Consider the following 27,324-nt stretch of genomic DNA (forward strand, 5'->3'; position numbering starts at 1 on the left):
CTTTCAGGTCTTTTTCAGGTATTTTCTCAGCTAAATGGGGCATTCCCCTCAAGCCCTGCCAGCAACCGGCACTGGGACTGGCAATGGCGCTGGCAATCATCAGGCCCATTTCGGGTGTAGTCTCCAGATATATAGAAATTACAAGCTCCCCTGCAGCCCTCCGAGTGAACCCGGAACCCTGGTCATGGTTTCAACGATAACTGAAACCAAAGGGAAATCAGTTGGATTTTGGAGTCCGTAATTTTCTATGTTTATAGTTTTGCGCAAACAAGATGAATGCAGAAGGGAATGTGAACAGACTAAAACAAATCATTTACATCTGAAAACATCTTTTCAGCAGAAAATATTCAAAACACAGGTATTTTATCTTGGTTAGATCTTCATGAAAACAAACAGCATAAGTCACCTGTAAGACTGCTGGGCTTGCAAGAAAATATTAACTGACTTTTCTAGCAGAGCACAGTTTTCCGATACTAATAAGTTTCATGCAATCTGTTGGCATAGAAGGATGCTTCACTTTACAAATTTAAGCATCTACAGTCACATGCTTTTTTCTTCCAACACAGCGAGAACAATGCTACACTGCACATCAAAGGCTCATTTTCATGCACTGCCTCATTATATTACACCTGCTGAGGACTCCAACGTTTTGCTTACTGTATCAAAGAAAGATTCAGCCCTTGAAAAGGCTTTTACAAGGTCTGTAAAAAGAAGTATCCTCAGGCACACACCTTTTTGAAATAAAGGGAGAGGTGTACCACATGATCTGCCTTGGATAAAGGCAGATGAAGGTCTTAGTTAAATTTTCAAAGTTAAATTTTCAAAGTGTCAATAGCAAGAAACTTCTAGAAAAAAAACACTTTTGTTTAAAGCATTACATGACATAGATTAAATAATGAAATACATGTTCTTTCTGACTTACTTGTTGGTAACTGATTCCAAATCTCAAAACAATATTTTGGTGAAAAGAAGTATTAATTTTGGACTTTGCTGGCAATTAACCTCCAAATGATGTATCTATATCAGTCGGTTTTGTAAGACTGGGTGAATCAGAAAAGCTGAAGCATCTCTTCTGTAGCAGACTGCTATTTAAGCAATTCTTCCGTCGTACAATGTAATGGGTATGATCTGGTAGTGGCTCCTTCTGGATCAACACTCGGAGATAAATAATGCAACTGCCTGATTTACATGTGGTTATTGAGCAGGCTCAGGTGGTGACAAAACAGATGCTTTGAGGGCTGGGCAAGAGGAAGACCACAGCTAACAATGTGGGAAGCACCTGACCAACTAAAATTTGGTACCTGCCAAGGGGTCCCTGACTTTGGCTTGGGACTGAATAGGACAATTAGCACAAAGCTGGACTGTTTCCTGAAAGGAACCAAGGTGGGACCAAGGGCTAGACATGGCAGAGCCGCACAGAGACGCTGTGACTCACAGGGACCAGTGGCTGGGCTGGAGACAGGGCGGCCAGGCTTGCAGGGGTGGAAAAGCTGGTGGAAAGGGGAGTGGTGGAGTACCTGTCCTGGAAAACACTCACACAGCTGACACCCTCACAGGGCCAATACTGCATTTCTAGGAACAATGTCCTCAGGAATGCGATCCTTGGAGAAAAGTAACTGAGTTGTGTTCCCTCTCCCTTTCCTTTAATTTTTCCTCACTTTCTGTATATTTCCTTTGACCGGTCTCCTCCCTGGAGAAAATGTTCACTTCCCTCACAAGGGCTTTCTAAAACACAAATGGCATCTCTATACAAAATAGAGGCCACAGAAGTGCCTCTCCAAGGCTTTTAACCCCTTGGAGCAAAGAGGAGCGGTGATTACCTCCTACACAAAGCTTTGTCTTCAACCCATTTGAGCCTTAACTGAAATGCAGTAAGGCTTATTGCATCTTTTAAGGTAGAAGCCAATATTGAATTGTAAAAGAAATAACAATTACCCACTCAAAAATGATGGCTCCCGATGTATTTAGATGATTGTGCTTTTTATTTACCAAAGTTCAAATTTTACCAGTGGTGTTTGGCAGTTTACATACTTTCTTGCATGTTCTATTTTTTCCTTAAGATAGACCAATTCTGAAAGAATGGTGTCAACATCAGCCTTGAATTCTGATGAGCTTTGAGATAATTAGGCATTTAAGTAAAAGCTAAACACTTATAAGAAAACAAGACCATGCAATTTTAGTCCAAAGCCAGCAGAAAGGAAATTAGAAGAAAGAATCCACAGCCTCTCAGTTTAATCTAGCACCAAGCAGGAGGTAGGACTACAGACTGTCTGCGTTATCTTTCGACCTGTATGATTTGTGATTTTATAATTGCAGAAATAAAACAGTGTTTGAATACTGTCACAGAGTAATCTACGAGCTAAGATGATGGACGCGTTGGCTAGGGGCTGCCCTAAGTGGTATCGCATAGAGGGTATGACCTTCCCATAAGATGAGAAGGGTTAGGTGTCTCTCCCTTGCCACATCTCTCTGCACCACTGCTTTTCTTAGTAGCTTATGTTCTTTAGCTGTATTTTACCACATTCCTGCTATATTTGATGACCAAGAGCCCAAGCTTCCAGGTCTTCGGAAACCTCTGCTGAGTGACCACTGGGAACACAGGTCAGCTATGATGTACATATTCACGCCAGCCTATCTCTCTCAGACACCTCATGCACGTTGGCTAACCTGCACAGCACACGGGACAGTCCGTTCGTTACTGAGGAGTCTCTATCTGTGGCTGTGCAAGATGAATTCCTGCTTCTGATGACTCCTGGGCAGCCTTTCTGCGCCGCACCATGGCAAACATCACTGAGACTATCCTTGGGTTGAAGTGTGACCCACCATGCTCAATGCTGTGCTAAAGCTTGAGCTTCTCCAGGCAGGAGCCTTGGAGCTCTCCTAACCCTGCCCTGGAGCACAGGAAAGCAGTGTGGGTAGCCTTAAGAAGGGGTTCAGAGCCACATTTAAATGACAACACAAGGATGGACAGGAATCCAGATGGCTCGTTCTGTATTGCCACTGTGATTTGCTTCCTGGGTTGTTCCTGCTTTGGGGCCCAAGTGGCATGGGGAAGCTTGTGTCCACACTGCCATCATAGGCAGGGTGGCTGCACCATCCTGCAGTTCACCTGACAGATTCTCAACACGTCACACACAACACTGTGTCGCACGTCTGTGACGCCCTTAAAAGCATGTTGCTTTACCTGACAGGCACACTTTTCCACACAGGCGGTCCATTTTACACATCAAGCAGCACAGCTTGGGGCTACGCTTGAACCTCTCAGTACAGAGCCACCTCCTGTGTCCCGAGGTGGCCTTGGGAGTCCCAGCCACCACAAACCCCTCCCCTCATCAGCAGTAAGCGAGGGCACATTTCATCCCTTTTGAGGCCTCATTTTGAATCACAGACAGGTTGTCTGTGACTGCTTTTGGAGTTCACACTGTGTTATGAAACAATGAGAGGACTGACTCTGTGGCAACCTGCCATGTTTGTTACCCCTATGACATAGCACATGGGTGAAACGCCATCACAGCACGAGGGCACATGGAAATGAAAAATAAAGGTTTTCTGTGACACTTCAAGGACCGGTCTGAGCTAAGGCACCAGGATGTGGTGCGGTCCCACCATATTGCCAGGTAGAGCAGTCTCTGGACCACCCCAATAACAAAACCAGACACATTTTTTACCTTCCTATTATTTTCCATTCTCAGAGAAATTTTTTGAGTACTGCAGCATGCAGGCCATGGCCATTCAGAAGAACAGTGTCCTGGAGTGAACTGAGGAGCAGTTCAAACCAACAGTGTAAACACAACCAATGGCTGCAACACCGATACAAATTTTGCATTGATTGAAATAATTAATTTTGAAATCCTGGAATATCTTTATGGACATCAACTGTGACAGGGCTGCTGATGATCCACATACAACTGTTTCAAGCCTGGTCTGAAGGCTTTGTGGTTTCTGTCTTGCTGCTCAGACCAGCTCCCCCATGAGGTATCCTGACTCATGCCCCAGTCTGTGGCTAACTAGACAGATCATTTATTATAAAACAGTAAATATGGATTCCATGAAAACTCTAGCAGAGCATGGACAGTAAAAGATCCTCTCCTCCTCCCCTTTCCTCAATTGAAGCTTTAACCTAAGGCTAAACAAATCTGCAAAATTACTTCTGAAGGAATTTAATTTCTCTGTTCACTAGTTTTACTTGTATTAATTAAAAGCAAATTCTCAGTCACATCTTATTTGGCTGGGAGAAAATACCTTAGCATACAAACCTTTCTGAATAAAATATCCTTTCCACTTTGAATAAGTTCCTCCGTCAAGAACTCCAGTTAAATTATCTAGTTATGCACATTTAATGAGCCCATCCCATTAGTATACAGGCATCAGTCAAAAACCTAAAATCCAGAATAAATTTTGTTTATTTTGCCTCATTCTGAGTTTAGCGAGATTCATATATGTTTCAAGGAAATGTGACCATTCCTTCCTGAAATTTGATTGTATGGGAATACTTTTTTAAAGTGGATCCTTTTTCCCTTGCCTTAAAGGCACCTTTGAATTGCATTTTGACTTCTGATCGCAGAACATGACAACATCGTGGGGCACCTGGGATAGATGCTCTTCCTCCCGGTCAGTCTCAGGAGCGCTAACACAGAAAGAGAGGATCTTGCAGGGAGTTCAGACCTGGAAGAGAGATCAGTGCAGGATTGTGATGAATCCCAATTTTACATGTTTATTTCTGGGTCTCCCTTTCATGATGAATTCGTGAGAAAGAACTCACCATTTTAACATGATCTTATCTTAAAATAAACACTGTAATATCCCAGGCAGGGCCAGTGAAACTACTCTTTTTCACTAAAAAATAGTTTTTACTAAAATCAGTAGTAGGAGAGTACATTTGTGTAATCACAAATTGAATTTTTTCTTCTCAAACAGAACACAATACCTGAGAAGCCAAAAGCCAAAAGAGCTACAGAGTTCGTTCAGACTTTGCTAAAAAGCCACAAAATTTGCAAGTGTTCCAGAAGCACTTAGTCGTGAGCATGGAAGTTACTCTTCATTGCAGAGCTTGCTTAACACAAATCATACACACAGGCAGCCTTTCAGATGCAGACTGGAAACCTATCAGAAGGTGTACACCCCAGAGAGGTGCATTGAACTTCTCATCATTAATATGGTTATGGTACTCACTATATTTTTTAGCTTTCTACCACAACAATATGCTTTCACATATCTGGGCTGATGGTGTGGCCAGACTCATCACCTTGGCTAGGTCCCCACTGTTGCACCTCTCTCCCAAGTTGGCAAAAATCAGTACATTTCATAATTGTCCTTTCTTTCCTATTTGCCTCTTACTGTAATAAGTTTCCATAATTGGTAACATGTCAACAACTTCTCTTGGAGACTTTTCTGGTTATCTAACCTCTGGTGGGAAGTATCATGGGTTTAGCCTTCTTTGCTCCCTGTGGAGGTACTTCTTGGGCTTTAAGAGGTATTTTGTATTTGTCCCACAGCTGTGTGTTCAAGGTGTCAAAGCCCTGAGCAGAACGGACGCCATCCCATATTGCACAGACTGTGGTTGCTCTCAGATTCTGTGGGTTTGCAGATTCTCCCAAACAACTGTTACCATAAACTCGACATGGCTGGTGAACTTTTATTATGGCAGCATGTTCAACTCGTAGAAAGGCTGCCTTTGTAGTTAAATGGCTGGGGTGCTGCTAAAGACATCTGCCTTACTGTGAATGCCTTTCTTCCCTCTAGGACAACACTAGGAGAGTCTTTGAATATTTATTATCCGATAAGTGAGTTAACATCATAAAATATTGTGGAACCTATTGATTGAAGAAAACTAAATCTCTTTTAATGTATAATCAAGAGTTCAGTACAGCAAAAATAATTTAATAATTATGAATTGACAGAAGAGATAATGTACGTTATATCCATTCTCCAGTAGATACCGATCACAAAGGTTATCAGATTGAAATTCTCTTGTGTGTATAATACACCAGGACTGCAGTAGTCTCTGAGACAAGTACAGCTGAATAATCCAAGCTGACATCTGTCTGGGTGCTCTATCACAACTCGTTCCTTAAATTCCTAGATGCTGGCCTAAGATGTTTATTCACATCCGTGAGCACTGAATGAACAATTCCCTCACAAGACAGGTGTCCATTAGCAAAATGGCACGCTTCATTTGGCCTTAAGCACGGGTGACAGCAAATAAAAGCATATGAACATGTGTTATGCATATATGCCATAAGGCATAATCCTCTTTGCTGCATGCAGAAATATTTCCTATTGCCCTGATTATTGTGGGTGCTGGGAAGTATTTCAGCATGGACAATTATGTCCACAACATCTGTGTCCAGGCTGGAAACAAGCAAATATTGCAGAGCACTATTCACAAACATCCTTTTAGAGGTTATTCAGTTCCTACTGTCGATTGACAATACGAGCCATATAAAGGCAATTCACCGACACATGTTGCTTTCCTGCCAGCTGTCGCAGTAGCTGCTGCTGGTCCCTGGCACTGAGCTAGGACCAACAAATGGCACAGTCAAAGGCTGATGCCCCTTCCTGGTGCAAAGCTATAGTCCAGGAAGCAGAAATTGTTTCTCTGGGCTACTTTCTGAAACAAATTGCAAATGGAGCATCTACCCAGTAAACCACCAAGTAGGTTTCAGCGTTTGTGTCCAATTTATTTCCCAATGTCGTAAAAAGAGATGTGCAAACACCTTCTAATATGCTCCCTGATAGGAATGATACATTTAATTTTAAATCTTTTATGTGCCACTATGTTTCACCAAGTAGATCATAAAAATTTAAATTACTTAAGAGGAGGAGAGAAGACATGCAAGTGTTAAGAAGCTTACTGAGAGCTTTACAAATGTGACTCTGCAGCAGACTTTCCATTTAAGTAATTGCTTTCTCTCTCCCAAAGAAGAACTCTTCTACCTCAGAAAGGGTCCAGCAGTGGACATTGACTTCAGCTGCATGTCTGCAATGCAGCTAACTGTGATGAACGTGTCAAAGCTGATATCCCCATTGTATCTGAAAGCAAGCTGTCTCAAAGCAGCAACTGCAGAGCTCCTGCTGGATGAGTTTTCCACTACAAAGCAAGTAACTCTTTATCTAAAGCAATACACTATTTTCTTCCCAGCTGGCCAAATTAACAAGCTTATGGGAGTGTATTAGATACTTTGACAGCGAAGAATTACCATTACTGTGACACACAAGCCCAGTAAGAAAAGAAAAGCATAAGAAAACTTCCTTCATATTATGAAGCTGGTTCTGCATCTGACAGCCCAAGTTACAATCCTCTGTCTCTCAGCTGTTAGATTTTCAAACAATCACTTTCAAGCTTTCTCCAAACATGTCCTCAAAATTATAAAAAGTCCCCTTAACTGATCATGAACACTCCACGGCATCAACTTCCCACAAGCTTTCCATAGATGAACGACTACAGAAAATAAATATATGGGCCATGCCTATGCTGTTTTCATTATGATCGATATTCTTGCACAACTTCATCATGCTCCTTTTCTGTATGCAACACTATTGCACATTAGACTTTGACTGTACAGGCAGATCATCACTGCATGCTGGGCTTGTGTGCAGCACTTAGCAAAACGGTAAATTAACTCACTAACTCTTTCCAGATGAGGATTCAGTAGCAGGGTGCTATAGCTTGCATGGCTGTTGGAGACACAAAGAGACAGTTGATGACCAGGTCCTCCAGTAGGGCCTGACAAGCATGTAAAGGTCAGTGTTTCACAGCATAGTGCTCTTGATCATATTGCAAACCTTATTCCTTGTGCTGTCTCAGCTGCAGTCTTTTCCTCAACATCTTAGTGTGCTTCTTATTTCTCTCATTCTTCACTGCCATTTCAGTTTCCTGATCCTTGGATTAGCTTCCAGCCATCTTTCTGTCCTGCTGTGCAGATCACTGCCTATCTTGATGTCCTGATCTCAGCCTACAACCTTGGATAATAAAGGAAAAAGAGGAACCGAGAAGTTATTTGCATTCAATTAGCAGAAGTGGAAAGGAGAATGCTGAGAGGGGAGTCACAAGTGAGTATTCACCGAAAGACCAGGACTAGACATTAGCTTGGGAGTAGAGGTCACTCTGGTGATTGGTGACAACAGGGCGGTCACTGAAGAAGAGGAAGCACCAAGAAGTGCTCTCAGGAAGCTCCTCTGTCTGCAGCCAAAATGTACACAGAATTGTAAGTGGTGGTGCCTGGAGCAGAGCGTCTGTGGCACGAGGAGCTGTTGGCTCTGATCTCCCAGGTCCTCACCAGCATGGAGGGCAGAGCCAAGCAGGGGGACCCAGCCAGGTGGAGAACCTAGCGCAGAGCAGACTCCCTCTTTTCAAGAGATCATGCAGATACATGCATATATTTCCCTGAAACTGAGGCACAGACCAGGCCAGAAGTGTGTTCGGAGCACAGAAAATATAACTACCAGCCTTGCAATTTGGAAGACTTTCAAAACTGTTCTCCTAGCTGGAGGCAGACACCACAAGCCACAGAGTTTAATAAAACAGTCCTGACCCAAGGTTTACAGCACTGAACTGCACACTTGAGGCCAGATTAGTAAAAACAGATGGGCAAAATATAAAGCTGCATAGACTAATTGGGCGCCCTGTTGGTGGACACTTCCCGTAATCAGGGGAGTTTTGAACGACATATGTTTATCTTTTCCCCCTCCTCAGGATACTATTTCATTATACACAGTAATGAGACACCTGGCCCAGAGATTGCTGGGCTGAAAATCCTTACAAGGATTTTCACCTGCTGTGTGCAAGCTTTTCCATTGGTAAAGCATAGATGCTCTACCATGACCACTCCCTGGGGCTCAACAGAGGACTGGCTGTCTGGAAATCACCGTGATTGGAGTTATTAGCATTAGGGAGGCATCTCTGCCTTGGCTGAGAAAGGTAGCTGGAGGTAACTTTTTAGCCAGGATGGAAAGGTAGAGTGAGAAAAGGGAGAAATGAAGCAGAAATAACTTCAGACATGTCACAGACAGTCTGGATAGAGGCACAGCAGCTGTGAGTGATGGGGTTTACAAGACCAGCTATCACCCTTGTTTGGAGGTGAGAATCCAGCCTGGTGGCTTATAGCCATTTGGGTCGCCCGCCACTGCTCAGGGCAGTCACAGCACTGAGCCAAACCCCCACAGAAATCCATGTGCAAACAGCAGTGCTCTTACTCTAAGAAGGTTGGGGGCACTAAAGCCTTGGGGTGGAGGTTTTTGGCTTCTTAGTGATTCCCAGACTTTTCTGTTCATAGCCCCTGTTCAAGCAAGGGATCCCATGATGGACATTTGCAAAAACGAGTGTCTATTTCCCACACTTTAAAGGGCATTTCTCTCTTCCTGTGGCACAACTTCTATCCCACCACACATCTGATGGTTTTGTATGGCTGGAAGTACAAGAGAAGTCCATTTATGCCCCTGTGCAGTTCCTTCTACCTTTACATACATGTTCTTTGCACCTGGTGGACACAAGATGCTGCCACCTGCCCTGGGATGTGTGTCCAAGCTGGAGTAGGGCAGGTCTGTATTGTTTCCCAACCGCTAACACCAGTGGGACTGCAGGCATAAGGCACTGGAGAGGAGCTGGCTCTGGCCACAAAGGCCAAACAAAGCTCAACACTAGCTGAGTTATTGGAGACAGGCCGCGAGTAATCATGTTCCTACCTGTATAAACTGGAATCAAAAGTGAGTTATTCAGTCAGTGGAAATAAATGAATTTTTCCAGCTGGTGTGGCTGACGTGTCCTGTGTATATCACATTTATATATCTTCCTTCCACCAACCAGCTCCCCTTTCAATAATCAAGCTCTATAGCTATAACAATTCTACTGACTGGAAAGAAATGTGTGTTCACAACATGCACCAAGAGATAAATCCTGATACAGCACCGGGAACACATTCCGTGCATTACATGTGCCAAAGGAGTAGGATTTATTCAGGTCATTTATGCTCCACTGGAGTGGAAAAAGGAAAAAAAATAGGCCTTGCTGTAATGAATTGGACCCTTTGAGTCCTGCAGAGAATAATCCCTATGCATCGGCTAACAGGGATTGCTATCCATCAAGGCAGCAAGGGGTGGCTTTGTAGGACAGGTCTCTTCTGGACCCACAGCCACGTGTATACATTACCTCTTTGAGGCCCTGACTGGTACCTACACAGACCCCTGCTCCCTGCATGCTCATCCCTGCTGCCGCCCCTCCTATGACCACGGCCAGGACTCTTCCCGTACTTCCCAGGAGCACAGTAGCACCTCCCGCACCCCATCATACCCTGTCCTACATGAAAGCCCTTCTTTCAGCACTCTCCCCTTCCTGGAAAGGCCTCTCCGAGAGAGTTCAATTTTGCACAAGCTATTGCTCATCCTGCAAAAATTCCCAGAGCCCGCAGTGACCATCGTCCCATTCGGTTGTGCAGCCACAGAGCCACAAACTCTTGTCATCTAAATAGAGCAACAGGGGGAGAAAAGGGCGGAGGGAGCACAGCAGGCCAGAGCCACAGCTGAGTCCAGAGCTGGCTTCAAAGCCACCACCATCCCTCTCCTACAAAGGAAGAGAGACTAAATTATAAACTTCTGGGAGCTGCTGCCTCCTCCTCTGTCTATCGCTAAGGCCGTGAGCCCTCAGAGCAGAAAACACCCCTTCCTCGGTGTTAAGGAAACAGCTAGCACATTGCAGCTAGTGCTACAACGACAGGCTAACCCGATATACATCTGCAGGCACCTGGTTGGTGTTTCACAGCTGCTCTAAATAAACAGACTCTCTGTCTATACCCTTATGGACCAGTGTGTTTTGCTTCTTCACCGCACTTAAAATTTATTGGCACTGGGGAGGGGAGGTTGAGGGAGAAGAGCAGAGCAGGAAAAAAATAGGTCAAAGTTGTGTATTTGTGCTTCACCACCAAACAGAATAAACCCGTCAGGACATCAAGGGCTGCCTGTCCCCACACCGGGAGAAGGGGCAGCAAGTTCACCTCCTCTCTCAAGGGAATAGTATCAACAATGCTTTTAACCCTTACTAGCTTACACTATCCCCAGGAGACACTGAGTGAGGCCAAAACAGCAACATTTATCATGGAATGTAGAAATGCAGGTGAGGAATTTTGTCATGGAAAATTAAAACAGCTCTGTAGTGTTTGAAAGTGAAAATTAAATATAAAGTGAAAATTAAATATATTTTTCTGAATTACTATCAGTGTAGTGATGTATGTACAGATCCCAAAGGATGTGATCTTTATTCTTTTATTGTGAAGGTATTTTAGATAGGAAACACCACACCAGAGTGTAGATGTTTCCAGTTTTTGAGTAAAAAACTGCAAACTTCTAGGACCATGTATTTAAAAAAGCTTCAAGGTACACAGGAAGTCATCAATTATGTATTTGCCATTCCAGCTATCTACTTTACATCTGTATCAATAGAAGGAAGAAGAAACAAGAGCTATTACACTGCAATTAAAACAGTCCACTCCTGGGAAGGGACAGTGCTTTGAAAGAGTGAGGGAAATGGTTGCACAGCTCCTTAGTGTCTGGTGACACTAAGCTTCCTGGTCTTTCCACGTAGCAGCACCTCAAACACATGTACTTAGCACTGGGTTCCTACATTGTCGTAACATAAGAAGTCCTGGGGAAGGATGGTTGGATACATCGTGCCCCACTAGGCACAGAGAATTTTAAATCTCCTCAGCTAATGAGCCAGCCCAGACCTAGTCTGGCTTGTTGTCCCATCATCCCATCAGCCTCAGTGGTCTGGCCAAGAGAAATGAACAGGAGATACATGGGTATGCAGAAGCAAATGGGATGGGGAACTGTGAAAAATTTCCTTTTCTCTGCCATTTTCTCTAGAAAATGGAATTGAGAAACCTATATGAAAATTACATACTTTGAGAAGACATAGCATAATATCCAGGCCACAGGGAGGAGAAGGATAACAGATAGCAGAGAATCAGCAAAGGAAAGGTTAAATAAATGGTAGCACAGGACTTGGAGTGACCTTCTGGGTCACTGACTGTAGTTGGTAAGAGTGCCTGGGAGCTACATTGTGTAATTCCAATCCTTACGGGATCACACTCCATCCTGAAATGCAGAAGGATGCTCCTGTTGGAGACAAAAGATGTCCCAGAGACATCTTACTCTTGCAGTCAGAAATCCACCACTCATTCTGTCTGATCTCACTCACAGGTTGCTGTTTGTTCATACAGATCTCTGCTCTTGCTTATCCTTCCCTTTTGAGAAATATCAGTCCTAAGATTGTTTTCTGAAAAAATCCTACTGCGGCATGCTTTATTACTGCAAGTTTCATTTTATGTTATTTTGTCTTTATCTCCACGTGTTGAGTCTTTTTCACATTCAAAAGTGGCTTTGGTGGTGGGGTTTTTTTTGCATGCTACCGACGTGTAACCGATGGGCTATGGATGCTCGGGCCATGCTTTCCCTCCTTGTTAAATGGAAGTGCTGTGGGTTTTTACTTTCTGGGAAGATACTTGAAAGCAAAATGTTGGAGAAAGAAGAGAGATGAACACAATGCGATACACAGCTTCGGGGTGGGAAATGCAGTTGCAAGTGTCTTTCACATGGAGGCATGGATTGAACTGCAGCTCAGGTTCAAATATATATACCACATATATGTTTACATATACATGCACTCCGTAACCAACAGTTTTAGAGACAAAATTACGTAAACTGTTTAGAAACACAAGGGATTTGAAATTTTGTCTTTCCTTTCTAAAGGGAATTGGAACTCAGTCTTAACATGGAATCCAAAAAAGGCAAACTTATTTCCATTTTCTGGTTGCATGTTTATCCCTAAGACAATAAACATATTACCCAGATGTCGTGGTTTGGCCTCAGCCAGCAACAAAGAACCACTGGGCCGCTCGCTCAACTCCCACGACCGTGGGAGAAATCAGCAGAAAAAAGCAAAACCTGTTATAGCTGGACATGGGTCAGGTGGTATGGAACATCTCCTTGGGGAAATTAACCTCATCCCTGCCAGAACCAGGACATTATCCACCCCTTATTCCATACCATCTATGTCATGCCCAGATCTTACAGTTCCCATAGTCTATGGGTCATCCCTCAAAAATGTCCATTGAGCTCACATAGTCCTTGAGTCTCTTATTGACAAATCAACTTATGGATGGGAATTACAGAGTCTCGATTAGTGCGATATCACCACCGATGCGCCGTTGTGGTAGCAATTGGCACCTGTTGTTCTTTGACCCTCAATGGGCCCACCACAGAGGGGTCCTCCGAGAGACCAGGCAAGGTGGATAACTGTTCAGTTTCCTCTGTCTCCAAGGCAGCTATGCCAAAAGCCCACCGGTATCCTTTTGGGTCCTTGAAGTACCCTCTCCTGAGATAGTCTATGCCAAGGATGCATGGAGCCTCTGGGCCAGTCACAATGGGATGCTTTTGCCACTCATTTCCAGTTAGGCTTACTTCAGCTTCCAGTACAGTCAACTCTTGGGATCCCCCTGTCACTCCAGAAATACAGATAAGTTCTGCCCCTCTGTAATTTGATGGTATTAAGGGGCGTTGTGCACCAGTGTCCACTAGAGCCTTATACTCCTGTGGCTCAGATGTGCCAGGCCATCGAATCCACACAGTCCAATAAACCCGGTTGTCCCTTTCCCCCACCTGGCTGGAGGCAGGGCCCCTCTAATCCTGATCATAGTATACGTTACTCACTTGTTGCAGAAAGAGGATCGGAGGTGAGATCAGGCCTTCCATTCTGTCTGGGGAACTGTCTGCTGGAAACGGGAGCAGCACTTTTCCTGGAAGGATCCCCTTTTGTGGTTGTTCTTCCTTGCAGCTCATGTACCCGTGCCCGTAGGGTCAAGGTAGGTTGTCCATCCCACCTCCTCATGTCCTCTCCGTGGTCACACAGGTAAAACCACAGGGTGCCTCGTGGTGTGTACCCCCTATACTCTCCCTCTTGAGCAGGGAAAAGCCTGCTCCTAATAGCTGAGATGGTGATCTGTACAGGTGGGGAGTAGGACATACTCTCTTCAAGTTGCTGGACCTTCTGGGACAGTTTCTCCACAGCTGAGACAAGGGGGGGAAGAGATACTTTCTTCATATTGACAGAGTCGTCCAACCACCTCATCCACCATTGGTCCTTCTTCACCTCTCCATTCCATTACTGCCAAGGAGTTGTCATACGATGATGGTGCGCTCCGTACAAACTTCGGCCATATGGGCCTTGTGCACTGGACTTCATAAGGATCTGTGGGTAACTGCGCGTTATCTGGGTGGTAGTAAAATCATCTCCCGTATGGCTAATGCTCTCAGGTACTGGATACCTTTTTCCATGGTGGTCTACTTGCTTGGACGACATACAACATCTTCACTGAAAGGATACCTTTCCCTCACACCTGACAGGAGTCACCTCCAGAGGCTGAGGGCTTGTGTCTTTTTCCCAATCGACTTGTCAATGCCCGCCTCCCTAGACAAGGATCCCAGCTGCTTAGCTTCCCTGCCCTCTAATTCCAAGCTACTGGCCCTGTTATCCCAGCATCGGAGCAGCCAGGTGATAATGTGCTCACCAGGAAGTCGACTGAAATCTTTTCGCATATCTCACAGCTCATTCAGGGATAGGGACTGGGCGATTATCTCTGGTTCCGTCTCTTCCTCCTGTTCCTTTGATGGCCCTGGTTCATCATCATCCCTTACTATGCGAACTGATTTCTTGGTGTATTTCTTCTTCTGTATAGGAGCCACTGATATTGGCATAGATTGGTTGTCCGGTTCAGCTGCAGTGCCTGCCACTGGGGTTTGAGTGGCCGCATTGTCTGCTGGTCTGGTTTCCCCCTCTTTCCCCTGAGGGTCCTGCATAGTACTGAGCAGTGTTTGGTAGATACTGGCCAGGGCACTGTGCTGGGCCCTAAGCTGTGCCTCTCTGGAGCAGCCACAGCATTTTCCTTCCAAATATTCTACCACTTTATCAGGGTCCTGTAGTTGTTCAAGGGTGAAGTCCCAAATCATTGGAGGTGACAAGTTCTCTAGATACCTGCCCATGTTCTCCCACATTCCATGCCAGCCCTGACTATCCAGCCTTAGGGCAGATATCTGAGTGGTAGTCTTAAACAGTTGTTTAACCCTAAACAAGATCTGAAAAACATTCAGGAGGCACAGCAATAGGAACATGCTGGCTTGAGCATCCTAAGGATATTTGAAATTCTCAAGAGGTGTCATACCTGGCCCAAAGGAGAAAAGGGAGGCAAAAGAGCTGGGGAAAGTGTCTCCCCCTGTTTCTCCCATAAATTGGGTGTGATTATTAATAACTTCTGAGAGATAGTAACCAAGTTATGGACAGGACAGTAATACTGCATAGACACCCCAACAAAGCCACCTGAATAGTGATGTTATCATATCATAAACTGATATTGCACAGAACAGCAAAATGATAATCCCAATCCCTCTCCCCAAGATAACGAACAGTATCACAGGGAGTACATAGAGCATATAAGAATTTACATAACACAGCCACACAAACAAACAAAGCATATTGTAATTGGTGACTATCTAACTAATATGAGAAATGCATATAAGAAATTCATTTTAACAAGCTCTGGTCAGATCTGTCATTACCTCAACCCTCCGGGCCCCATGTTGGCCATCAAAAAGGACTGTCATGGTTTGGCCTCAGCCAGCAACAAAAAAACACAGGGCTGCTCGCTCAACTCCCACAGCTGTGGGAGAAATCAGCAGGAAAAGGCAAAACTCGTGGGTTAAGATGGTGCAGTTTAACAGAACAGCAAATGGGAAGAGAAAAAAATAGTAACACCAATAAAGAGACATAAAGACACAGTTACAGTATTGCCACACACCAACCAGACCTGGACCACCACAACCCACCCCCAAGAGACAACTGCCTCTCCAGCTAGCTCCTCTTATAGCCTGGGCATGGGTCATGTGGTATGGAATACCCGCCTTCCCTCCCGGCTCCTTGGGGAAATTAACCCCATCCCTGCTGGAACCGGGACACCAGAACAAGAAATTAAAGCCGATATTCTGAGTATTTGTGAATGTCCTGATACTTCTGCCTTACTGAAATCAATAGGAAAGGCAGAGCATGAACCTGGAGCCGGGATACGGCAGTGGATCAAACCAGGACACCAGTACAGTTGGCAGAATCCAGTTGCCCTGCTGGAGCAGATGGTCCTAAGTAAACAAAAAGGGTTGTCACCATCTTCAGATAGATAGATCTGACTAAGCAGTCACTGATGTTTTTTTTCGCACCCCCCCTCCAAATCATGTTAAAACTTATAAATATGCCACTGGTGAAGTAACTGCTCTGTTCTTTATTCAGTCCCTGGCATTGTGGCTTTTACAGCAATCCAGATCTCTTCCCCAAGGTATTATAGAATCATAGAATCATAGAATTGCTGAGGTTGGAAGGGACCTTTAAGATCATCAAGTCCAACCATTAACCTACCCTGACAAAACCACTTCTAAACCATGTCCCTAAGTACCACACCTACCCTTTTTTTAAACACCTCCAGGGATGGCGAATCCACCACCTCCCTGGGCAGCCTATTCCAATATTTGATAACCCTTTCAGTGAAAAAATGTTTCCTAATATCCAATCTAAACCTCATCTGACATAACTTCAACCCATTTCCTCTCATCCTGTCACTTGTCACCAGGGAGAAGAGGTCAGCCCCCACTACAAAGACCCAAGAACATGTGCAGGTTGGGAAGAGATCTCTGAAATTTTCCACAGATGACTTGTGTCCAGGCCTATATCCCAGCACGCAGTTCAAGGTCTGCTCTTAGTGTGGGCGTCTCCACAGGCTGGGGTAACTAAGAAGTATCACTGTCATTAAGAAGAGCCCAAAAAGGAGTGAGAGGGTTACCATTACTCATGTTTTGAGTTCCTCCCAACAGAAAAACAGGGCTTTCTCAGGTGAATTTGATAATACCATCAATAGTGAACCACTGTAGTTTCTCTTCTGCCATATCCTCTATGCATATATTACCTACACCAATTACCCCAGAAACAGGAGACTAACACTGTTAATCAGGATAGCATATTAAATATTCTTGATCCTTCTGTGGGGGTGGGAGAAAAGACAAATGTAATTGTCCTGAGCAGAATATATTTCCATAACAATGAAATCTCAACATCAGTCTCCTGTTCATTTCAGCAAAGGCGAACATTAGCATACCTCCAGATATTTTGGGTCAGTGGGGATACCATTATAACTTTCTGAATCTGCAAAAGCCATTTCAAGCTGTATTGTTTTATGATGACTCTGTCACTGCAATGTTACATAATGGCATGGTTTTTAGTTTAGACCAGTAGATGGGGATTAATCAAGCTGTTATTCTTGCTGTTGCATACCACCAGTGGAGGCTTTTAACTAACCAGCTGAGAAACTTATGAGTGTGGAAATTGTTTTTTGCATATTCATTAAGAAGGAGAATTGTTCTCCCTTAGCAGAGCGATCTGCATGAGAGCAGAAGACCAAAACTTGCAGTGGAGTCAGGCAAACCACCTGGTTACAACTGAGCCACACCTCTTGCATTGGGAATGAATATTTGAGCGCCCCGGGAATCTGAACTAGTCTGTAAATAAGAGAGGACTTTGCTTGCAGGCAAAATCCCTGCAGAGTTCAAAGGGTCAGGAGGAAGCACTACCTTTTCTCCTGAAGCCATATAAAAATCATGTAAAAATAATATGACCTACTCTACCTTCTCCTCAGCTGAGACATGACAGACTATTACCTCTGCATCTGGAGAGAATAAATTTGAAAGAGACACTAAACCCCTTATCATCTTTATCAATCTCCAGGTTAAAACACAGACATTCAGGGAAGAAACTTTAAGTTGCTGCTGGGAATTTGTGGTTGGCTTTGGGGGCAGAAGAAGGGGAATCGCATCTCTAAAGGAGACAGCCTGGCAGACAGAAAGTCTGGACATCTGAACCAGTTGCCTGAGATAGTTACCTTCATCATCTGCCAAGGAACAGTCATCATCAAAGCACAGGTCAAACCATCATGAAGTAAACATCTGACACGTCAGATGAGCTGTGTCCCAAATCAGTCTGTCTCTCCACGACCCCTTGCTCCCAAATGCTGCCTCTGAGCACTGGTGCTGGGGCCCACTTTGTAGAGATCAAAAATGAGGTGAGATAAACACCACTTTATCCTAAAGTCCAAAAATGAGCCTTGAGATCCTCAGGCAAATGGTCTTCTTGTGGTCTTTTTGCAGCCTCCTCCAATACACCGCAAAGCCATGTGCTACACATGCCTGTAAGACACAATGTTCCTGGCATGAGGTGGGGACAAAAATAGATGCCCTGGACCAAACTCTGCACAGTCTGTAGAAAATCATTGAACTCAGAGATAATTGATGATGAAGACAAGTTTAGTGCACTTGGTAGGCTTATATTTTTATAAGTCATGGCTCAGACTGGGTCTTGACAGTCTATTCTTCAATGTCAAATCCCCTAGGAGTATAATTTCCAGAAATGTTTAATGATTATTTAATAACAGCTGCATAAAATATCTCTGATCGTATTTTAATATTCCCAATGACAGAACTGTTCAGTGTTGAAGTATTTCATGGTTATAAAAAATATATCACTCCTTTTTCAGAAAGCTGCCCTTAAAGGGAACCCTGGCCATGCAGCGTGACCCTCTCCTGCTGCCTGAAAGGGCAGCCCAGGTACGAGCTACATGAAGTGGCGGGAGGGAGCTGCCTTGTCTCTTCACAGCCATGGGAGCTCGCTGAGGCAAAACCTGCAACTGGCTTTTAGAAAGGCTGGAAAATCTTATCACTTAAGCATTTGCAAGCGGGCAGGTGAAGACAAGATAAGGGTAATCAAATTCCTTGCTTGAGGGCACCAGCTGATCACCTCTGGGGTGCAAGGTAAGAATTTACCTCCCCAATGGCTGCCTGAAGAGGCGAGAGCAGATGCTGACACATGTTATTGGAGTGCTTGGTCTTTCCTTTAAACATAAGTATCCCAAAGGTGGGATACAAGCTATGCAGAAGGTTTTCACATCCCAGCAGGATCTATTCTCTCCCTCCTGAGCAGCCAAGGCAAAGCAGGAACAGCTGGTGCCACCAACACCTCCTGTTTGGTTTGCCAGAGCCTGCCAGAGATACATGGGGCTCCCCTTTGTGTCTGCCAGGGTTGCTGCTCTCCACCCGGCTCAGCCTGGCTGCCCTTTGCTTCACTTTTGATCGGGGACACAGATCCCACTAACACCTACATCTATGACAGAATCATAGAATCATTTTGGTTGGAAGAGACCTTTAAGATCATCAAGTCCAACCATTAACCTAACACTGGCAAAAACACCACTAAACCATGTCCCTCAGCACCACATTTACTCATCTTTTAAATGCCTCCAGGGTTGACGACTCAACCATTTCCCTGGGCAGCGTCTTCCAATGTTTGACAACCCTTTCAGTGAAGAAATTTTTCCTAATATCCAATCTAAACCTCCCCTGGCGTAACTTGAGGCCATTTCCTCTTGTTCTATCACCTATTACTTGGGAAAAGAGAGCAACCCCCACCTCGCTACAACCTCCTTTCAGGTCGTTGTAGGGACCCATAAGGTCTATGAATTTAATTGCCTTGCGAGATGTGCACTAAGTTCACATGAACTGAGCCACGTGCTCGTGAAGATGTGAGAACACAATTAAGTCTTCAGGGCAAGAACTGCCTAAATTAGAAAGTCCCATTTTTCTTTAGCCAGGTATCACCTGGAGACCAGCTGATGGCAGCTCCCTGCTCCCAGGCTCCGAAAGGCTTGGGTATCACTACTGGTCATGTACCCCACTTTGTGCAGTAGCTGTTGGGGTCCACACTTGCTCACAGGAACATCTGTAAAAATCCTAAATAGTCTCTTGTCCTAAACAAGATGACCTGCAGGTGGAGCATGCTTAGGTGTTTGCAGCCTTCAGGTGGATGAAGGAAATTCATTACAGCAGTTCCCTTGTGAGTGAAATGTGTATGTGTGTACCTGTGTTTGTGAAATAAAACATAAAGGGGAAAAAACGTACATGAGTTTTCAGACCATTAAACGCCAGTTTCTGGTAATTAGATTATCAACCCAGTTGACTCAGATTATTGGTTTCTGTAATTTATTGCTAGTTTTAACAGCTGCCACTCTTCTTATGATCAGGTTCCTGTGAGCTGGGGAAGCAAAATGTGTTCTTAAAGCACTTTGCATTCCTAAAGGGGATTGAAGTAATCCTAGACCTTGTTACATTTCCATTTTTAACTGAATTAGTGAGCCTGTTAATATGTACAGCAATTAGACTTTTCCTTGCAAATAGAGATGGTTCCAGAATAAATCTTTTTTTAATATATCTATCCTCATCACTATCAGGAAACCATTTTCTCTACGTTAATTACATGTGCATTTAAATTCCATTTTGAATGGGCTCCACCAGTCTGAGACCCATGAAGTGCAGCTACCTCTGAGAAGAAAGCACCCATAAAAACTAGTCAGTCCATTGCAGAGTATTGATAGGGAAGAAAATTCTGTTGAGAGTCTTGAGGGTTTATGCCTGTTCTTGTAAGAATTCTTATAGGATATACTTGGAATAGACATTTTCTAAGGCTGCCTATAAAAGAACATTCCATGGCAACCTGGAGGTTTCAGTTTACCTGTTCTGGCTGCTTTCTAAAAGGAAATCATGTCTCTATAATTCTAGCATTTACAATAAATCCGAGTTTATGTAAAAAAGCATTGCTAAGTTCATTGATTAGGTATCGATCATTTTATTTTTACCAAAGGAAAATGCAGAACTGTCTGTATCTAAGGTACTTCTTTGCACACTCTGTTTTTAATACAAGCTGTATATCAATTCCAGAGAATTTACTTGTACCGTTCTTTTAAGTAAGGTGAGTGATTGATGTGACTGATGCAGCTCATGTAATTCAGACTTCTTCCTTGCTGTGTTGCAGGAAGCAACAGGGCATAGAAACCTCTCCTTTCTGTACGTGGAGATGCTTGGTCAGTCAGCTGCATAGGAAAGTTATTGATTTATAGATTCTTATAGTACCTTGATCTATCATCCTTTTCTAATAGCTGTCTGACAGCTTACATTTAATGAACCTTACAAGGCAATACCAAAATGAGTATGGCTGCAGTCTCATCCTTTAAACAGTATCCAGACCACTAGGAACAAGTGTTGTAGTTTAACCCCAGCAGGCAACTAAGCCCCAAGCAGCCGCTCACTCTCTCTTCCCATTGATATGCAGATGTTAGACCGCCTCCAGGTAAGCGGGGCTCCGTCACGCGTAATGCAACAACTCCAAACATCCCTCCACTCCTCCTCCTTCCCCCAGCTTTTATTGCTGAGCATGAGGTCATATGGCATGGGACATCCCTTTGGTCAGTTGGGGTCAGCTGTCCCAGCTGTGTCCCCTCCCAACTCCCTGTGCAGCCCCGGCCTACTCGCTGGCAGAGCAGTGTGAGAAAAAAAGGCGCCGGTGCTGTGCAAGCACAGCTCAGCAATAACTACCCACCATCAACTACAACTCCACCTCGAATACTGTGTTCAGTTTTGGGCCCCTTACTACAAGAAAGACATTGAGGTGCTGGAGCACATCCAGAGAAGGGCAACAAAGCTGGCGAGGGGTCTACAGCACAAGTCTTATGAGGAGCGTCTGAGGGAACTGGGTTGTTTAGCCTGGAGAAAAGGAGGCTGAGGAGAGACTTATCACTCCCTACAACTACCTGAAAGGTGGTCCGTCTCTTCTGCAAAGGAACAGGCGATAGGACAAGAAGAAACGGCTTCAAGTTACGCCAGGGGAGGTTTAGATTGGGTATTAGGAAAAATTTCTTCACAGAAAGGGTTGTTAAGCAATGGAAGAGGCTGCCCAGAGAAGTGGTGGAGTCGCCATCCCTGGAGGCATTTAAAAGGCAAATATATGTGTTGCTGATGGACATGGTTTAGTGGTGGTTTTGGCAGTGTTAGGTTAGTTGTTGGACTTGATGATCTTAAAGGTCCCCTCCAGCCTAGATGATTTTATGATTCTATGATTCTGAAGAAGGGTTATTGATACTCTTTTCATCACAAATCCAAAACATAGACTGGTACATGCTGCTATGAAGAAAATTAACTCTATCCCAGTCCAAAACAGTACAACAAGAAAATTCAAACACCATTGCAAAGAAGAATCATCACTGTTTGAATGGATGTGAGCTGGCTCTACTGTTGTAACTGAAGAGCAAAGCCTGTCTAAGATGACCTGGCTATTGTATCTGGCAGTGAGAGGCAAGATTAGATAAGGCCAAGAGTATGAACACACCCCTTCCTTATTAAAACTCCTTTTCTTCAACATGGTGTTTGAAATGTTGAAGAAAAATATTTATTTGTTTGGAAAACTAGTTAAGCAGAATTATGTGGTCCCAAAAGTGGAAATACAAAGCCCAAAAAGATCTCTAGAGCGAAACAGAGTTGCAGCTTACAGATGCCAAAAAAGAAGTCGTCCCGTAAGGCTCAGGAAGTCACAGTGGTACTTTACCCTTGTGCCTATTTAGAGAAAGCTGTTACATGCCTTTTTGGTGGCAGCGTTAAAAACTCAGAGGGCCTGTACAGGTGTAGAGAGAGAAGAAACACTGAACCAAGCTTGAGATGGGTCAAGATGCATGACCAAACACTTGAGCTGTGGTTAGTGAGAAACCAGAAAAGGAAGGAGATGAAACAGTCTTTAGCACTTTGATATACCCACCACCACACACACAAATGTTGTCTTTCTTCTCCACTCAAAAAAACATCTCCAATGATATTAAAAAAAATTGCACTGAGTAGCACACAGTGATTCCCTTCAGGATACCTTGCTAGGACAGAAAGAGCGTTTTTGAACAGATGTTTGTGAGCCAGCCCTCCTTTGGTCTGTTTGCATGGGAGATCTATTACTGTTTTGAAAGGAGTCTCAATGAGATTTATTTATTCATATGGTCTGCAAGAGGATTGCTAGGTATCTCCTGCATCAAGCCACCGAGGGCTTGTCCTGTCACACTGTCTAAATCAAAACACAGCTCCTAAACCTGTGTGACTTCAATAACCTTAGTGGAGCCTTGTTGGCTTTGATGGAACAAGTGGACATGACATAAGATGCCAAGGATGTGCTTGTCATCTCCATTGTAGCTTCACTTTGGGATGCTTGCTGGGCTACAGAAATCTGTCACAGACTAATCTGCTTGGGATGTCAAGGAAGCCGGAGCTGAAGCCTTGATGTATGAATCTTCTGTGCTGATAACTCTCTGCTGAGCTTTGATGAATGCATAAAGAGTTGGCAGATGAGTGGAGTTTTTGATTAACTGTGCTAGTCTATGCACACTCAAGCTTCAGTGAGATTGTATATTGTCAGCCTGCTGTCTCCTGTGTGCTGAATTCTCATTTAAGCTTTTGTATTTAACTGGAAATTCTGATTTCTCTTGCACTATGGAGTTTAAAATGAAGTTCAAATCAGACATAATTTACAGCATTATAAAGACTGAGTAATATTTTCTGTCCCTGTAAGTAGCTTTGAGATGGAATTACCTTTAATGTTTATAACTTCTTGTATTCACATTTGCATTAATGCATTTTCCTTAACAAGATAAATAAATTTCTCCACCGAGCACATCCATATGGAGTTGTGCTCATGAATATTTTTGTCCCAGGTATCAAGTCCCTCCATTTCTGCAAAAAAGAACTTAGCTTCTGTTTTTTAAAGAACAACTTGAATGTAATTGAATCATCTAGACACGGATGAAGACTTAACGATCGCTAGGAAGATCAGAATTTAGATCACAACAGACAAAGACGGATAGATGCATCCTGAGCACGGCAAACAAATATACAGCAAACTATGTATTCCCAAACCTACAAGAGAAGAGAAACAGTGCATTCTGCTCTTCTTGTAATAATGCAGTTCACTAAAGCAGTGCCAAGACAGCCACCCGGATGGGCAACCATTATCCTAATCATGATTATACAATTTCTGTTCTGCTTTGCTTGTAGACTAAAAGCAAAGTGAGGCTGTAGGAATGAGGATAGACATATAATTCGGAAGTAGTCAACATTGTAAAGTGCAAATATGGCTCCAAGGTGCCTTCCTGGGCTTTATGTTTTCATCTTGTGGTTTGTGGTTTTGTTAAATATTGGACCTGTTCTTACAGTCCTTAGTTTGCATCAACTTTCCATTCAGTCAGTGTGTCAGACTGGTGAAAACCAGCCTGGTTGAACTGCAGTGTTTTCCTGATTTGTATCAGCTGGAGTACAGCTCAATCCATTGTACAGAAACTTCTCAGAACCAACATCAGATCTCATTTTTGTAGCATAACTGTGTTGACTACAGGAGTTAATCCAGTTTACAGCCGTGTAGGTGAGATGGTGCCCTGCCTCTGACCCATGAGCTTGTACCTCTTTATACATGACCTCAGCTTGTCCCTATGATTGTGATAAAGCCTTTGCCTGATGAAGACCTGTATGGCGTCATCCGCTGTATTCTTATGTACAGTGTCCCTAGCTACTGTGCGTTTTTGCCAATAAAATCACTATGGAGAATTAACCCAGCGGTATGTGTTATTTAAAAATCATTGTGTATTACAATTATTCAATAATTGTATCATATTCTCTCATTTCTCTGTCTTGAGACCTCTCTGTCTGTTGGTGCCAGGGGTATTTTATTTGTAGGAATGCAATCTCTTTCAATTATTATTTGTGTACAGGAATCCTCTAATCTATTATTTTAGTTCAGTTAAACAGAGCATAAAATCTAACTCAATACAACATAAAGCATCACAATAGAGCAATTTGTTAAGGCAAGTGATCTTCATGGTATGAGACTCCTGAAAAGGGAGGGACAAGGTGGGAATAGCATGCTCTGGGTTTTACCTGCCGTGTTTTGCATTCCTCAGCTCACACGTTTCAGAGAAGCCTCTCAGCCTCTTTTCACTCCTTTTCGTTATGATGGGTAAAGGTAGCACTTGGTGCCTCCACCCTTTCCTCTATCCTTTACTGTTTCAAAGCCATGTAGGACTCCAGCCAAAATTTATGGTCTGGGTGTGCTACTGGGGGTTTGCTGCTCGTGTGGTTCTGCAGCCTGAGGTATTGACAATGTTTAAATGTGAGCGTTTACAGCCTCTGTACATTCCATCAGCTGTTCTTTCTGCAGAAACCCCCAAGAGGTCCTTAGGAAGAATTGGTCACAACTGAAACATTTTGAAAACACGATTTCCACTGTCCTTTATAGGGACGGTGCCATTTACAGCTATTTCTGGCAGAATGCCCCCTGTGCCCAACAGAACCAGGAGAAACCAATGAAGTGTGGCTGAAATCTTCCTTTTATTGCAATAGGGATCTCCCAAGTTTTGAGTTAGATGCAAGGAATTAAAGAAAATGCATTCCAAAGCCAGTTCATTTCATCTATGTTGGGATTAAAAAGAAATTAAAAGGTCTATGTCTCCCACTACCAAAGTTTGATATGCATGATCCGTTTGCTTTTAACAGTCAGCCTCTCACACACCCTCCTGAAAGGTGTGCGAACCATTAAACGGTACAGAAAAGACCGTGAAAGAAAGGAAAAAGAGGAAAAATCCCGCACACTTCAAGCTAACAAAGGGTCTAGTTAGCTGCTTTTGAACATAACCTAACATTTCCAGTACACCAGTCTTCAGTGATTTTTAAGTTGTATTTCAAAGTGAACAAGTGTATTTCAGGGCACACCCTCCCACGCTTGAGGGACCCTGAACTTTGAGAACAGCTTTCTCAGCCAGCGATCGTCCTATCCTACCTTACTCGTTTTAAGTTATACCTACTTGAAACTTCATCCCTTTTTAAGGAGTTTTAAATTTGGATATTTGTCTATTTAAAGTCTCGCTCCAAATTCTGTGATTTTATACTCTAATTATCTTTTTAAAAAAGAAAAAACAGTCCAAGACTACATTTTCTACAGTTCCCAGTACTTTGGCTGCTTTGCTCAAGACGCTTTTAAGAGGCTGGTTTTCATAAATACTTACATTCTTGGAGCAGCAGTCCACTCAAAAGTGTCTTGGTGGAATTACCAGACGACATTGATCACCGTGGCTGTGATGCATTTTGTATGCATTATTGCTCTGAAAGTAAGGTGCCAAGACATCATAGCTGGCCATTTAGACTACATCTAAAGCACTTGGAGAGAAGCATCTCTTTTCAGATTGTAAAAAAGGCCCTTTACTGAAGACTTCATGGAGGAACATATTTATAAGTTCAAGAGATGGTTCATTCCGCCTACCTTACATACTAATTTTAGCATAAGATGAAAGGGCTGCTACACCTTCACTACAGAAAAAAAAAAAAAAAACAGGGCTGCAAAATAAAGGTGAGGGAAACCCAGTCACAGGGAGTGTTTTATGACAGCCGATGCCAAAGCAAGCTGCACGGCCCCCTCTCCCAAGAAGCCAGCGGAATGGGGCAAGGCTCTCAGAACTGGCAGTTACACTGGGATTTTAGGTCACATCTTGACAGCTGAGGGTGATTTGCCAGGCCAAGTGAAAGCCATATCTGGTCCCAGTTCGAACCAACTAACTTGATTAGAAAACACCCAAATACAGATGAGAGTAATTTTGCGTAGAGAAAAAACACCCTGGTATTGCTCCCAAGTAAAAACCTGTGTCAACACTGCAGCAAAACCATGGGAGATCTGGGGTTTGCTGAGTACCGAATCCTCATGAAAGCCTTACAAGCACAAGACAGGATTTTTCATAAGGTTCATAACTCCAAAGGATTAGTGAGCCTGAGGCACTTCTGAAGCCCCGTTCATAATTATCAAAATACCACATCCCGTATTCTGAATTCCGAAGGGAAATGTTAGTGTCCGTGGTTTCAGGATTGTTTTCTGTACTTTGTACTGTGGGACACAGCCATTTTACTAATGAAATTTGAAATTTTTAATAGCCTCTTGTTTGTCTGAAAATATATATTTTTTATATTTCTCTTCCAGCACCCAAAACCATTGTAATAATCTGTAGGAACAAAATAGTATAAAAAAAAGAGCGCGTGCCCTAACAAATACAGTGAATGCAACCTATATCTTATCCTAAACCTGTTTCACTCTACTCTACTACTCCCGCTAGTGTAGTCTGGGCAAAGACTTTCAAGCACCATATGCTTTGGAATCATAAGCAGGTAGACAATTTATCCAGAAGCGATCTAATGTTGTAGTCACATTTTGAAGGAAAGGCTATGCTATGTACATTGAAAGTGTCCAGGCTCTGCAAACCAAATTCTCTAGTAACAGAAATGGGTCCCTAAAGTCCACAAAAAATTTAGTCATGATATATGATATATAATTTTAGTGTTAACTGCTTGAAG

This window comes from Vanellus vanellus, assembly GCF_965231255.1.
Source record: "Vanellus vanellus genome assembly, chromosome: 1".
Taxonomy (NCBI): Eukaryota; Metazoa; Chordata; class Aves; order Charadriiformes; family Charadriidae; genus Vanellus; species Vanellus vanellus.